The sequence below is a fragment of the Somniosus microcephalus genome, chromosome 5 (assembly GCF_052327205.1).
Source record: "Somniosus microcephalus isolate GS21.2 chromosome 5, FLI_Smic_1.0, whole genome shotgun sequence".
Classification (NCBI taxonomy): Eukaryota; Metazoa; Chordata; class Chondrichthyes; order Squaliformes; family Somniosidae; genus Somniosus; species Somniosus microcephalus.
Window position 1 is genome coordinate 126,815,393 of NC_140991.1, and position 15,007 is coordinate 126,830,399.

A 15,007-nucleotide genomic window follows, 5' to 3' on the forward strand; every position below is an offset into this window, starting at 1 on the left:
GAAATTCAGATTAACAGAGCCCAAATTATTGGAAAGGATCTGCACCCTATTCTTGCAGGCAAAGATCAACAAAGAGTTAATTATTAACAAACTCCTTGTATGAGAGTTTGGCAATCAAAATCCTGGAAAAAGCACATTCCCAAAGAACAGCTCCTATCTGAGGATGGAAATACACCTTATGTGAAAACAAATAGGAGCAATAATCATGCTGCTGGTCAAGTCATTTCTAGGATCTTGCAGCATTGCTAGGCATCCACTTGGGGGAAAATACACTGTGAAGCTGAATTATGAAAAGTTTTATGTATTATATTTAATATTTTAAAATTAACCTAAGGGACAGGCGCATCAAACGGTTAAGGTATGTTTTGAGATTCCCTCTCCCAGCCTATCAAGTAAAGTAGGTTATATCTGATAAAAAACACTCATTTGAAAATCTTTTCAACTATACATTTAATTGAACATTTTTTGTGGCAGAACAAAAGCTAACAAAGCTAAACAAATAATAGCTAACAGTGGAATTCTTAACAGTAAAAGCCTTGTCACCTTCATTCTCTGTGTACATTATCTATTCCAGCAATGCAAGACATTGTCAGTTCAGTCTTTTTTAAAGCAACAAGCAGTCTGAAAACAAAAACATTACAATCATACATAGGGTTTTAAATTGGTTGATCATTTTTCATTTCTTTTGGAGAAGATTGCATCTTAATTTTTACTCTTAGGAGCGTATTTCGACAGATCATCGTTGCTGCTTCAAGGGAGAGTATGTATTTTAACGCTGGAGGTTTATTAAGGCCTTTACTGTCCCTATGGCAACATGATAGAAAAGATGTTGCCGTGGGGACACGAGAAGCCTATATAAACCTTCAGTCTTTATTAAGGTACATTTGAGAAAGGCGATTTAGCAGTTATAATCTTGTTAAACCTGTCACTGATCATTCTCTGGGTTCTCTGAAGCTGTTCAGCTACAGGTTCTGTGATAATTCAGCAGAAACTTTTGCAGGAAAGAGGGCAGACTTCCAGATGACTTGTTTAGCAGATGTGTTAGGCTGCTGTGTGCAGGGCCCATCAGCCTATCGGTCTACCGCAGCAATCGCACAGACCTCCCATGTATTGCCTGCTGGCAGTCTCCAGAGAGATGCCTTCATCCCTACTGTTGGATTGTATCCTGCAGCTCCATTTCGCTGGAAGGAACATGTCAGAAAAGATTTCTGATTTGGAAGTGCAGTCACCCCTGAACTCGGTCTGGGAATAGGAATGGTGAAACAATCTCAACATCAGAATCATGAAAGGGAAGGAAAGCAAAACCTATTTGCAAATTTAATACAGTTGAGGTTACTTAAAGATACTGTAAAAATTGGACCACATATTATACCCAGCTGCTTTTACCATTTTTCTGGTTTTCTTCTCTTTCCCCAATTCCTTGGCATAGCTCTTTGGAAGCTGGAAACTAGGCAACTGGGGCGGCATCTGATGCCAAGGCTGTTCTGTGTTTCATCAGAAGGTGCACTGACCATGGCCAAAATAAATGGAGCCATCAGTCTTCCCAAAGTCAAACTGCCTTCCATGAGACCTAACTGAGAAGTGGCACGTGCAGATTTTAGTATCTGCAACCGATCAGAACGGGGATGTTCAAGGTGCAGGGTGGGAGAGTTGGGGGCACAGTCCGGGGCACATCCAAGCTTTCAGATTGCTCTTCTGACAATTTTTCTCCTGTATCACAGAATCACAGAATCACAGAAACCTCACAGTGCAGATAGAGGCCATTTCGGCCCATCGAGCCTGCACCGACACATATCCCACCCCCGATCCCCATAACCCCTACACCAACACATATCCCACCCTATCCCCGTAACCCCACGTATTTAATCCCCCTAACACTAAGGGTCAATTTTATCATAGCCAATCAACCTAACCTGCACATCTTTGGACTGTGGGAGGAAACCGGAGCACCCGGAGGAAACCCACGCAAACACAGAGAGAATGTGCAAACTCCACACAGACAGTCACCCGAGGCCAGATTCGAACCCGGGTCCCTGGAGCTGTGAGGCAACAGTGCTAACCACTATGCCACCGTGCTGTCTTTGGATAGGGTGAAAACAGCACTTTTACATTAACTAAATGCTTCCTTTTGAGCTATGCAATTAAAACGTTACAAAATAAAAGAACAACAACGTCATGATTGTAGTGATTGGTGATTATTTTTGGATCAGGTTCTTTATAATTTGGCATGTGACACACATGCTCAATACCTAAACCTATGGGTAAGTAGAATTTGCCAAAATACATCTGTGGCTAGGATGCAACAACAACTTGCAATTATATAGGCCTAGAAATTCAGTTGGTTGCACCAGCCGTTAGCGCCGTAGGAGGAGTAGATGTCCGGCGCTAGGCGGCTAGCGCCCGGGTGCAGCACGATCTGCGCCTCTCCCCAACTTCACTAGAGATTTAGCGGCGGCGCAAAGTCTTTGCGCGCGCTCAGCTGCGCGCGCAGATCATGACGTAATTTCCTCGTGCAACGCCCTTTGTGCGCCCCGAACCGGAACTTCAGTGGCAACGCCCCATTGTGCGCCTGGCGCCCCTAGCGACTGTTAGAGTGGAACGGTGCTCAGCCGATGCAGGGCACGGGGGGCGCAAATTAAAGGGCACTCCTCCTGCACTATAAAAGGCTGCCATTTCGCAGCACTCCTTCTTGAGAAACGGATCTTTGGAGAGAGACCAAGGTAGATAGCTTTCTGCTTTGGCCCAACACTCGGACAGGTACTTCTGGCTTCAGGCCACAGCTTTCCACTAGTCTTTGCCTTCATTGACATCTCATTGTTTGTCAGCATATTATGGGGGCTGCAATGGGTGTAAACGCTGGCTTTCTCAATTACATCCAAAGGGCTCACAGACGCCGTGAGAGAGTGGCAGCCCTGGCTAGACGGAGAGGGGGCAACAGGCGTCGGCAAAGGAGGCCTTACCCACCCAGGGTATACCGCCAGCAGTTCTCCTATCCCAACATGTCTGAGGAGCAGTGTGTTCGGAGGCTGCGATTCAGAAGGGACGTGGTCACAGAGATCTGCCAGCTGCTTGGCGGTGATCTGCAGCCACAGCTGAGGTGCAGGACGTCTCTGTCGGTGGCAGTGAAGGTGACGGTGGCTCTCAACTTCTAAGCCACCGGCTCCTTCCAATCCGCTACTGGGGACATTGCCAACATCTCCCAGTTCGCCGTGCATTGCTGCATCCGCCAGGTGACCAATGCCCTTTTCAAAAGGAGACGTCAGTTCATCTCCTTCTCCATGGCCCTTGCCAAGCAGCAACAGCGTGCAATGGGCTTTGCAGCATTCGCGGGCTTCCCCATGGTGCAGGGCGCCATTGACTGCACGCATGTGGCTTTGCGGGCACCTCTGGAGAATGCCGAGGATTACCGCAACCGGAAGGGCTACCATTCGCTGAACGTCCAGCTGGTGTGTGACCACAGGCAGCTCATCCTAGCTGTCAATGCCTGCTTTCCAGGCAGCAGCCACGATGCCTTCATCCTGCGACAGACTTCTGTGGCAGACATGTTCCAGGCACAGCCTCACCCACGAGGATGGCTTATCGGGGACAAAGGCTATCCTTTGTGTACCTGGCTGATGACCCCGCTCCGTGCGCCCAGCACCCCTGCTGAAGAGGGATACAACGAGAGCCATCAAGCGACCAGGAACATCATCGAACAAACAATCGGCGTCCTGAAGCAACGGTTCCGCTGTCTGGATCGTTCCGGTGGAGCCCTACAATATTCGCCGGAGCGAGTCTCCCATTTTGTGGTCATTTGCTGCATGCTGCACAACCTGGCTATCCACAGGACTCAGCCACTGCCACCAGAGATTGGAGGACCACCTGAGGAGGAGGAGGAGGAGGAGGAGGACCAGCACAGGAGGGAGGCAGAAAGTGCAAGGGCCGCCCGTCGCCGGCTTATTGAACGTCGGTTCTAGGCCCCCTCTCAGGGAATGGCTTGTGCCAATGTCAGCAGATGAATGTAGCCGCTCCACAAGCCCTCAGCCGAGCAGGGCAACCAGGACTTAACCAAAAAACCATGCACAGTGCAATTTAACAACAATAATTTATTGAAAACCTCTGCCCTTCCCACATTACATGCTCATGTGGAGAAGCCCCCTCCAAAAACACAAAACTACCAGTCTCGGCCTTACAAAAGGAAAGAAAGACACCAGTCTCGGCCTTACAAAAACACAACTGCACCAGTCTCGGCCTTACAAAAAGAAAGAAAGACACCAGTCTCGGCCTTACAAAAACACAACAGGCATTTGAGCATACCTTCTACTTTTTGCCCTGCGAGGGCGCTGCCTTTCGCATCCTTGCCTGGCCCCTGCCTGCCCTGCAGCTCCTCCTCAATGGGAGCCCAGTGGCTGCAGCAAGGCTGGGGGAAGGCTGCTGAGGGGCAGATGGCGAGACGGCAGATGCCCTTGGGGGTCGGCCTGCACCAGCTCTGGCCTTGGAGTGGCCGGCTGCTGACTGCTCCAACTCTGGCTGGGCGGCAGCAGTCTGTCCAGCGGCTCATGGCAGCTGCAATGGCGGAGTGGCAGTGTCGGCTGCAGGAATGGTGCCAACCTGGCAGATCGCAGGTGCTCGCTGGTCGCCTGATACAGTGGCACTCGCACGGGCCAGCACTGCAGCATGCGCAGCAAACAGCTGAAGGACAGACTGCTGGGCTGCTGCTGCGCGGCGGGTGCCCTGGCGATGCCTGGCTGATCCAGCGAGGGTGGCAGCAGTTAGTGCCCGTGTGGCCCTGGTCTGTGTCCGCATGACACCAGCCAGTGAATGGACGGCACGACTGAGCACTTGGCTAGAAGCCGACTGTGCTGCCGCGAAGTCCTGCAGACTCCTGGCCTGTGCTGCACTGAATTGTTCCAGACTCCTGGCCTGTGCTGCACTGAATTGTTGCAGGCTCCTGGCCTGTGCTGCTCCGAATTGCTGCACACTCCTTGACAGAGACTCTATGGAGTCAGGCATCCTTGCCACTGCAGCCATGAGCTCAGTGTGCCTGCGCTCAGCCTGGACGGCCATTTCCTCTAGGAGGCGCACCTCCTCTGCGCTGACCGTCGCAGGACTGGAGGCCGCACTCACCCTCTGGGGAGAAGTCCGCCGAGCTTCCCCACCCCTCCCGCGTTGCTGCAGGCCACTGGGCCCCAGAGCTTCACTCTCCTCTGACCCTTCCCCCCGGCTCCCCTCCAGGGAAGACGTGTCCCCTACATCGCCATGGGCTGGCGCAGCTGAGGGTGGCACTGATGGGCCGGCTTCCTCTTCCTCCTCCTCGTCTTCCGAAGGGCTGACAGTGGCAGCTTGAGGGCCCGCCTCCTCACCTGGCGATTCACCATCTGAAAGCAGGAAGGCACAAGAGTAGCTTTAGAGTGAGGACAGGGCGGCAGCGAGGGAGGCATGAGTGCTGCCATTCACCGCATTGGTCGGACAGTGGCAAAGGATGGTGATCTCATGCGCAAGTGGAATGAGAGAGGTCCAAAAGGTGATGCCCTTACCATTGGTGCCCAGAACAGGGTCGGCATCTCCACTGGCGACGGGGCCAATCAGCCAGCCTGCCATAATGCGCTCCACACGCTGGTCGAGGTCGGAGAGCTCTTTGAGGTCAGGACGGCCTCCCCCGGTCTCAGTTCGGTTGCGCCGGTTGTGCGCCACCTTGGCCTGCAAGAGAAAGGACGGCCTCTAAGTACAGTGTGTAGCCCTGATCTTGTCTGCACTGCCTCACATGGTCGAATAGCTTGTACAGTGTGTAGCCCTGATCTTGTCTGCACTGCCTCCCATGGTCGAATAGATTGTACAGTGTGTAGCCCTGATCTTGTCTGCACTGCCTCCCATGGTCGAATAGCTTGTACAGTGTGTAGCCCTGATCTTGTCTGCACTGCCTCCCATGGTCGAATAGCTTGTACAGTGTGTAGCCCTGATCTTGTCTGCAATGCCTCCCATGGTCGAAGAGCTTGTACAGTGTGTAAAGTGCTGAATGTGCACGTGATTTTCATGCCAGTCCCATAGCTGCTGGATGAGGGCTGGCCATTAGGGCTTTCAGGTCCCTTTGCCCATAAAGTGAGGTGCACATGCAAGGATGAGGAGGACACTGGAAAGGGTACTCACCCTGACAACCCGAGTGAGGTCGTTGAACTTCTTCCGGCATTGCACAGGAGTCCTGGCAACCACGCTGTTGGAAGACACCCTGTTGGAGACCTCCCTCCAGGCTTTCCGGTAGGCGCTGGGCAGCGGCCTCTTGCCACCTTCTGGAAACAGAACATGGCGCCTGCACTCCACTCCGCCAACCAGCAGCCTCAGGTCACCGTCACTGAAGCGCTGCGCTCTCTCCCTGGCCTTCTCCATAGCCCTGGGCGTTGTGCAGGTGAAGCTGAAATGGTCAGGCCTAGGTTGAGGGCTGCAGTGTGCAGGGCGTGGCAGGCAAACAAATCGACCCTCCCCCTTTAAGAGCTGACCGGCGCCAGAGTGTCTGCCGTCAATCAAGAACTCGCCGCACTGGCGCTGCGCCCGGCCTCGGGGCTATCGCTCAGCACCGCCGGCTTAGCGCCTAAAGATAGTCGTGCATCGCCTGTTTTAGCGCAGCAGCAACCTCTTGGGGCGATGCGACTGAATAGCGGCGTAGGGGGCACGACTTGGCGCCGGGCGCAAACTTTAGCGGCCGCCCGACTTTAGCGCCCCAAAAGTGGCTATACTGAATTTCTAGGCCATAGTGCCTTAACATAATTAAATGTCCCACGTAGCAGGTCACCAGTGCACCAAGGGAATGTCTTATCTTATCCATAGGGGCAGCAGGATGATGTCTCAACAGAGCAAACAGCCGTCTTCGCTGCTTGGCTCAGTTGGTAGAACTCTTGCTTCTGATTCGCAAAATTCTGGTCCAAGCCCTACTCTTCAGCACATAATTGAGACTGACACTGAGGGAGTGCTACATTGTAGGTGATGCTGTCCTTTGGATGAGAATTTCAGGGATTGAGGAGGATATTACAGATCCTACGGCACTATTTGAAGAGCAGGCAACTCTACTGATGTATGGCCAACATTCTTCCCTCACACAACAGCACCATAAACATATTAATGTGGAGCTCTGCTTATTGTATTGGTTTTGTGTTTTGTGTTATTTATTTCATTATTGTCTAATAAATACTGGCCCTGAATTTCCACAGGGATTCTCCCCATTTCCTAAGTTATGGAAAGTTTCCGTAATTTTGACAGAACTGTTGGAGAAATGGTGTAAATGGTTGAAAATGGCTGTTTGTGCCATTTCTCCCATGGCTCCGCCAATCGTCCACCGAGGTTACCGTGGTGGATCGAGACAACCCCCGCAGAAATTCAGGGCCAAAGTAGATAACAAATTGGGGTTAAAAAATGACTGTATACAAAATAAAATTTTTAAAGTTCAGAAATCAGAAATGTTTAAGGAGGACCAAAAGTCTTTGGGGGAGAAATTCGGTTGATAGCGCCACCGATTAACGCCTAAAGAGGCCGAGATGTGGGGCGCTAGCCAATTTCCGGGCGGGCGCAAGGCGCCTAGCGCCTCGCCCCATATTGAGCATGCATTTAGCGCCGGCACTAAATCTTAGCGCCCGCTCATGGGCGCAGGCTGATTATGACGTCATTTGAGTGTGCAACGCCTTTTGGGTGCCCCGGACCGGAAATTCGGTGGCGCCCCCCTCCGTAGTGCCTGGCCCTAATAGTGACAGCTTACCTGGGCCTTACCAAGTCGCTCTCGGGCTGGAGGAGCGTTATTTAAAGGGGACTGGTGTGGTTTAAAAGCGGCAGCCATTTTTGGATCACAACTTCCTCGAGAGCTACAAAGAGTTGCTGAGCTGCACACTGAGAGCCATTTGACCACTGAGCCAGCGCAGGCAGATGATCTTCAGCCTTCTGACCATCACCTTGCTGTTGGTGAGCCTTGACAACGGGGAACCTTCCTGTGGGCACTTATTATGGGGGCTGCATTGGAGGGGAACGTCCTGCTGCTGAATCATCTGGAAAGGGCACTGAGACGCAGGGAGAGGGGGGCGGGCATGGCCAGATGGAGGAGGGCCAACAGACGTCGCCACAGCAGACCTTACGCTGGCAGGGTTATCCAACAGCAGTTTTCCTACATGAACATGCCGGAGGAGCAGTGTGTCAGAAGGCTGCGATTTAGAAAGGAGGTGGTGACTGAGCTGTGCCAGCTGCTTCAGCCAGATCTGCAGCCTCAGATAAGGTGCAGGACATCTCTGTCGGCGGCTGAGAAGATGGCTGCTGGCCTGAACTTCTACGCGAGCGGCTCTTCTCAGGCTGCACGTCGAGGCTGATCAGAAGTAGCTTCTAGGCTCCTCTCACGGAATGCTTGCTGCCATTCCAAGAACAGGAATGGAACCGGTCTGATACCCCCAAGCCTGTGAAAGGCAAGATGCATGTAAATAGCAGGCATGGCCATTGTAAATGAAGAAAGTGTTTCATTACACAAAATGTGGTTCCTTCAAACATGAGAAAGTTATGGCAACAGAAAGCAAAACTAATACACTGACACATAACTAACTCTCACACCCGGGAGACTGTCCAAAATATAAATCACATTCCGACCATCCTCCTTGGCCTTGATTCCACTGCACCAACCAAAGCATCCAATGCCCCATCAGTGAGGCGTTCCGCCCTCTGCCTCACCCTTTCCATGTCTTGCTAGGCTGGTGCGCCACAGGTAGGCTCCCACCACTTTGAAGCCCTACAAGGCAGTGAGTGTGTCTGGTGATGCCAATTGACCTGCCCCTTTAAGAGCTGGCCGGCGCCACTGTGTCTCAGGGAAAGTGATTATTGACAGCACTCTCGCTGCGCCCCGCCACCGCGAAATTTGGTTGCGCCGCCGGGTTAGCGCCTTAAGAGTAGTGTGCAGCGCCTGATTTAGCGCCGCAATCACCTTTGGGGCATTGCAACCCAATATCCCGCTAGGTGGCGCTAAATTGCGCTTGGCGCTAAACTTTGCGCATCGCCAGGACTAGCACCCCAAACGCGGCTATACCGAATTTCTAGGCCTTTATATTTCTGTCTCACAATGTGTATGATTATAGACCCTTAAAGTACAGAAGGTGGCCATTCAGCCCATCACCACTATGCAGACTCGCTGCTGGAGCAATTGAAAATGAATCCCATTGTGCTGTTTGTTCTCTCCCCATAGTCCTATATATTTCTCTGTTTAAATAGTTTTAAAGCTAACTTTCCAGGTGTGTCTTCATCTTAAACAGTTGGAGAAACCTTAATTTCCATGAAATATGTGTGTTTTTAACCCTTTCAGTTGACAAAAGGAAGGACAATGCCTGCAGTTGCATGAATGTTGATGTGAGTATAATCAATGGCACTTTGTAATCAGGGAATGCCCCATTGCTGGCAATACTGGATCTGCCTCTCCAGTTGGTGCTTCCCATCATTGTTGAACTTGATGTCTGCCAACACGTGGCAGAAAAGGCATCAGTTACACATTGATGTAAAAATGAACAGGATACTAACTGATCAGAGTGATGTCTCCTGTTGATGCCTGGAAGCAACAGCGGAGTGTGCTGGTCACTTTCCATTGCTTTGAAAGTGCCGTCTGATTAGTTGCATGGCTACAGGTCTGGTTCCTGGTCTGAGATCACGTCCCTGTTTGAAGCACAGTCACCTCACACATTGTTCCTCGCTGATGTCTGGGTAGCTTATTACATCAGCAGTACTTATGATATATTGAGTACGTCTCCGGTCCTATAAATCTACTCACTATGGCCTCGAACCTCCTAGGCCATGGTGTGCTGCTGTTGCTGCTATTCCTCCAAATTATTCAGCACAGGGATGACTCAATGCAATATCCATGTTGCAGAATTCCTCCAAAGACTGATCCTTCTGGCTCTGCTCACTAATGCCACGCAACAGTAACTTGCATTTATATAGCGCCTTTAATGTCATAAAACATCCCAAGGTGCTTCACAGGAGCATTATCAAACAAAGCTTTGACACCGAGCCACATAAGGAGATATTAGGAAGCTTGGTCAAAGAGGTAGGTTTTAAGGAGCATCTTAAAGGAGGAAAGAGAGGTCGGGAGGAGGAGAGGTTGAGGGAGGGAATTCCAAAGCTTAGGGCCTCGACAGCTGAAGGCACGGCCACCAATAGTGGAATGATTAAAATCAGGGATGCTTAAGAGGCTAGAATTGGAAGAGCACAGAGATCTCAAAGGGTTGTAGGGCTGGAGGAGATTACAGAGATAGGGAGGGGCAAGGCCATGGAGGGATTTGAAAACAATAGGATAAATAAGTAAGATGTGGGAATGAAGTAGATCCTGAGTAAATTTGCACTTTCCACATTTAATTGGCACTTAACTATCAGTTAACAAACAATAAAATCATTACTGGCAGGTCTACATGATAACAAGGATTCAAAATATTTGTTTCCCAGAGCAAGTTTAGGAATTTGGGCAAAAATGAGCATTGTTCAATTATCACCGGGGTGGGGCGGGGGGTGGGGGGATTTTAACTGGAACCGCAAAATTATTATTTCGTAATCACAATTAGAACATGTGCTAGCTCTAGCACACAGGGCAAATTAAATGCCAGCGAAAGCTGTGGCCCATTACAATGTCCTAACTGAAAAGTTCAACTTACATCCCATTACAGAAGGCACCAACCTGGCAAAAAGGGTGTGAGCTTGTTTAATGCTAACAATAATCAATGACTTAAAGTAAGAAATGGGCAAGAATTTCCTCCTAGTTGTTCCTGCTCTGCTGCAGTAACATCGCCAGAAGTGTGACGGAAGCCCCGTTTACTTCCAGAGATGTTACGGTGGCAGATCAGGAGCAGCTCCGAGGAAATTCCCAGCCACAGAGTCGGGGAGAATTTATACTGAGTTTTACTTTGAATTTTACCTACGGTTATTTGCCTTTCATAGGAGAATAAACAAGTTAAATAAAGTACTTGATAGTGCAAATTCCATATGGGCTATTGGAAGGAACGGGCTTGATGGAACACAGGAAGAGGAGTCGGCTGGTCAGCCCCTGAAACCTGTTCTAAGGATGGATTTTACTCATTTCATATTTTTTATATTCTTACAAAGATCAGTACATTTTTTTTCTGTGAACTATCGTATTGAGTGGGGAGGAGCCAACTGTATTCCAATACTTTTAGAATAATAAAGAACATTGCACAACCCCAGTTTTCTCTTTTCTTGGGAGATGGAGTTATGCTCCTTCTCAATTTCAAGAAATCCTACAAACAATTGAAACACGTAGCCATGGCAACCTTCAATTGGCCCCGCTGCTTAAGCATTTTCTAAGTAGTCACTACTATGAACCATTTAGGCTCTAAAAATTATGTATATCCCATCTAATGTTTGGGCTTACATATGCATGAGAGGAATGTGAAAGTCCTCATTCTCCTTGTCAGCCATGGCTCTGTGGGTAGCACTCTCACCTCTGAGTCAGAAGCTTGTGGGTTCATGTCTCACTCCAGAGACTTGAGCACAAAAATCTAGGCTGACACTCCAGTGCAGTACTGAGGGAATGCTGCACTGTTGGAGGTGACGTCTTTAGGATGTGACATTAAACCGAGGCCCCGTCTGCTCTCCCAGGTGGACATAAAAGATAGTAATTGGACAGAAGAGGTAGGGAAAGGGGATAAGGGAATGGACAGGACAATATGTACAGGACTCCTTTTTAACCCAATACGTAAAAAGCCCAACAAGGGAGGATTCTCTACTGGATCTAGTAATACGGAATGAACCAGAGCAGATAAGAGAAGTAAAAGTAGGGGAACAGCTAGGAAATAGTGACCATAATATAATACGCTTTAAGATGATAATTGAGAAGGACATAAGTATGATGAAAACCAGGGTAATAGATTGGAGGAAAGCTGTTTTTGAGGGGCTAAGAATAGAACTTGGAAAAATAAAATGGGCAACAATATTGGCAAACAACGATGTAGAACAGCAATGGGAAACATTTAAAATGGTGTTCAACAGAGTGCAGGAACAATATATTCCGCTAAAAGGAAAGAAAAAACTAAACACTAATGAGACTCCATGGATGAATAAAGTCATAATGGAACAATTGAGGGTAAGGAAAGAGGCATAGATAGCAGGGGAGTGCATAATAAGGGAGAATACAAAGAGATTAGGAGAGAAGTCAAAAAAACAATTAGGAAGGCAAAGAGGAACTATGAAATTAAATTATCAAGGAACATCAAAAAAAAAGTAAAATATTTTACAGGCACATCAATAAAAAAAGGAAGGCTGGGATGGGAATAGGGCCATTATGGAATAGACAGGATAATACCACCGGTAATGATAAAGAGATGGCAGAAATATTAAATAATTATTTTGCTTCAGTATTTACCAGGGAGATAGAACAGGTGGACATGACATTGGATAATGAGATTAGTAATGAGATAAGTGCATTTAAAATAAAAAGAGGGGATATATTAAATAAACTAATCAAACTCAAAGAGGATAAAACCCCTGGTCCGGATGGATTGCATCCGCACATTTTAAAAGAATCTAGGAAAGAGCTAGCAGAGGCATTACTACACACATTTAATAATTCGTTAGAAAAAGGTGTAGTGCCAGAGGACTGGTGGACAGCTAACATAATACTTATATTTAAGAAGGGGGATAGAACATGTCCAGGGAATTATAGACCAGTCAGCTTAACATCGGTGGTAGGAAAAATAACGGAATCCCTACTAAAGGAGAAAATAGAAGAAGATCTAGAAACCAAAACATAGTAATGAATAGTCAACATGGATTTCAAAAGGGAAAGTCTTGCTTCACCAACCTCATTGAATTTTTTGAAGAGGTAACAGAGAGCGTAGACAAGGGTAATGCAGTAGATGTAATTTACCTAGATTTTCAAAAGGCCTTCGATAAGGTACCCCATAATAGACTGATGAACAAGGTCAGAGAATGCGGAGTTGGGACAAGTAGCAGAATGGATAGCTAGCTGGCTTCAAGACAGAAAGCAGAGAGTAGGAGTAAAGGGTAGCTATTCACAGTGGCAGAATGTGGGCAGTGGCGTTCCACTAGGATCAGTGCTGGGACCACTGTTGTTCACAATTTATATTAATGATTTAAACTTTGGAATCAAAAACACAATTTCTAAATTTGCGGATGACACCAAATTGGGGGATAGTAAACATTGAGGAGGACTGCAATAAATTACAGGAGGACGTTAATAAACTTGTAGAATGGGCATATAATTGGCAAATGAAGTTCAACACAAATAAATGTGAGGTTGTAGCGGTTCGTGTAGATCGCCACTAAATAAGAGAGTTTGACTTCGACGAACTATAAACAAGTTGTTTATTTACAGGAACAGGCTAATTACAGCAGGTAAGATGGCAGGTAAGATGGCTGACTGTAGGAGCACCGTGGTGTAGGTCTTGTCCCAGCGGGGACTCCACGAGGACTGAGTTCGCAGTCCTGTGGGGAGCGTGATGACGTCATCGCGTTTGTGTTGTGACGTCATCATGTTGTTCGCGTTTCCCGCGCTTAGGGCATCACGTGATGCACATCGTTGCGTCGCTGGCCGTTGAGGGCGAAGTCGGGAGGCCGGGCTGTGCCGGTGCTTGCTGCAGGAGCGGAAGATTGCGTCGCTCCTGTCGGCTGGCCGTTGAGGCCGAAGACGCTAGGCCGGGCTGTGCCGGCGCACGCACATCACGCCGTACGTGACGTGACGTCAGCGCGCTAGGGCGCGCCTTAAAGGGGCAATGGCCCCAACAGGTAAGTTAAAAGGGTAACGGCCCCAAAAGGTAAGTTAAAGGGAATTATGTGTCTCAATGTAAGGGACAACCAGTGGTACCGCCACATAGGCCCCCCCAGAATTCGCTTTAACGAAAGTCCAAGGATGAGATGGTCTGATGAGCTGGTGGTCTCGGCGGTCGTGCTGTCTCGGCTTGATAGGCGAGGTATGAAGATGCTGCTCGTGAGCGGATCCTTACGCGCGTCGTGGCAAATAAAACGTATCCGTCAGGCGAAGGACCGTGGAGACGTGCGAAACAGCAGGCCTTGTCAGAGTGACGGGCAGGTTGGGCGGACGCGGGCGATGTCTCCGTTGGCTGGTGAGCGAAACCTTCGGGAGGCTGGAACGCACGGAACGGTGCGTGCCATAGTGCTACGACATGAACACAACGGAGGGTGAAGAGTTGCTGCGTTGATCAGTGATCGGTGAGGCTAGCAACTTTCACGTGGCTGATCGCGGCCGCAGGATGCCCGTTGGATCCGTCCTCGATGTGTGCAGCTTCAGTAGACGTTTGCGTTTGTTAAAGGGAAAACTGGAGAAAGGGCGGCAATGGTCCAGGTTGTTGTTGCTTTCAGGAGGGGTTAACTCTGCCTGGAGGACGGCAACACTTGTAACAGTTCTAGATTTAGGAGAAAACAGCCGGGAGGGCGGCACGCTTTTGTTCACGCCGAATCGTGTAGTAGGTAACACAACCAGCAGGCTGAAGGGCTGGTGCGTCGTCGGCGGAGAAGGAGTCGTCGGTGTTCACGAGGGATGTGTCCTCGTGCACGAGGAGTGCGTCCTCGTGTTTTGCGGGGGTGAGTCCTCGTGGTATCCCCGCGGGGCGCGCTCCGATCTTGTGGGCCCGAACATGCTGTACCCCGCGCTTGGAGAGATGTATACTTGCTGTTGCTTTGGTCGTAGAGGCGGACGATCCGTGTGGCGGTAGAAGAGTCGAATACGGAGACCGTGAGCACGTGCGTGGTCTGTGCCGCATCGATGTTCTCGGCGAACAGGGCTTCTACCTGCATAAAGCACGAGGGAGACCGTGGCTCCCTGGATTGCGGTAGTGACAGCAGAACGGCTGATGCTTCCATAGCGTGCTTCATTTGTGAAAGACGTTCACAAACCCACCAATTGTAGCGCTGGTGGATGACGGTTGCCGTTGGTCGTGCTCTACCTCTGTGACATCGTTCGTGAAAAACGGGCTCACCTCCAAGCTGCGCTTCCATTGCGAATACGTACGCAAAGACGGGGTCGCTTTTGGTG

General features: G+C 49.5%; 1 long non-coding RNA gene across 1 annotated transcript in view; it reads right to left on the reverse strand.

Annotated features, from left to right (window-relative positions):
- Positions 1-432: 432 nt before the first annotated feature.
- Positions 433-15,007, reverse strand: part of LOC147117305 (uncharacterized) — a 34,842-nt gene continuing 20,267 nt past the window's right edge. Inside the window, exon 2 of the long non-coding RNA XR_015078284.1 lies at positions 433-621. This is a non-coding gene — a long non-coding RNA (uncharacterized LOC147117305). The remainder of the gene's footprint in view (positions 622-15,007) is intronic.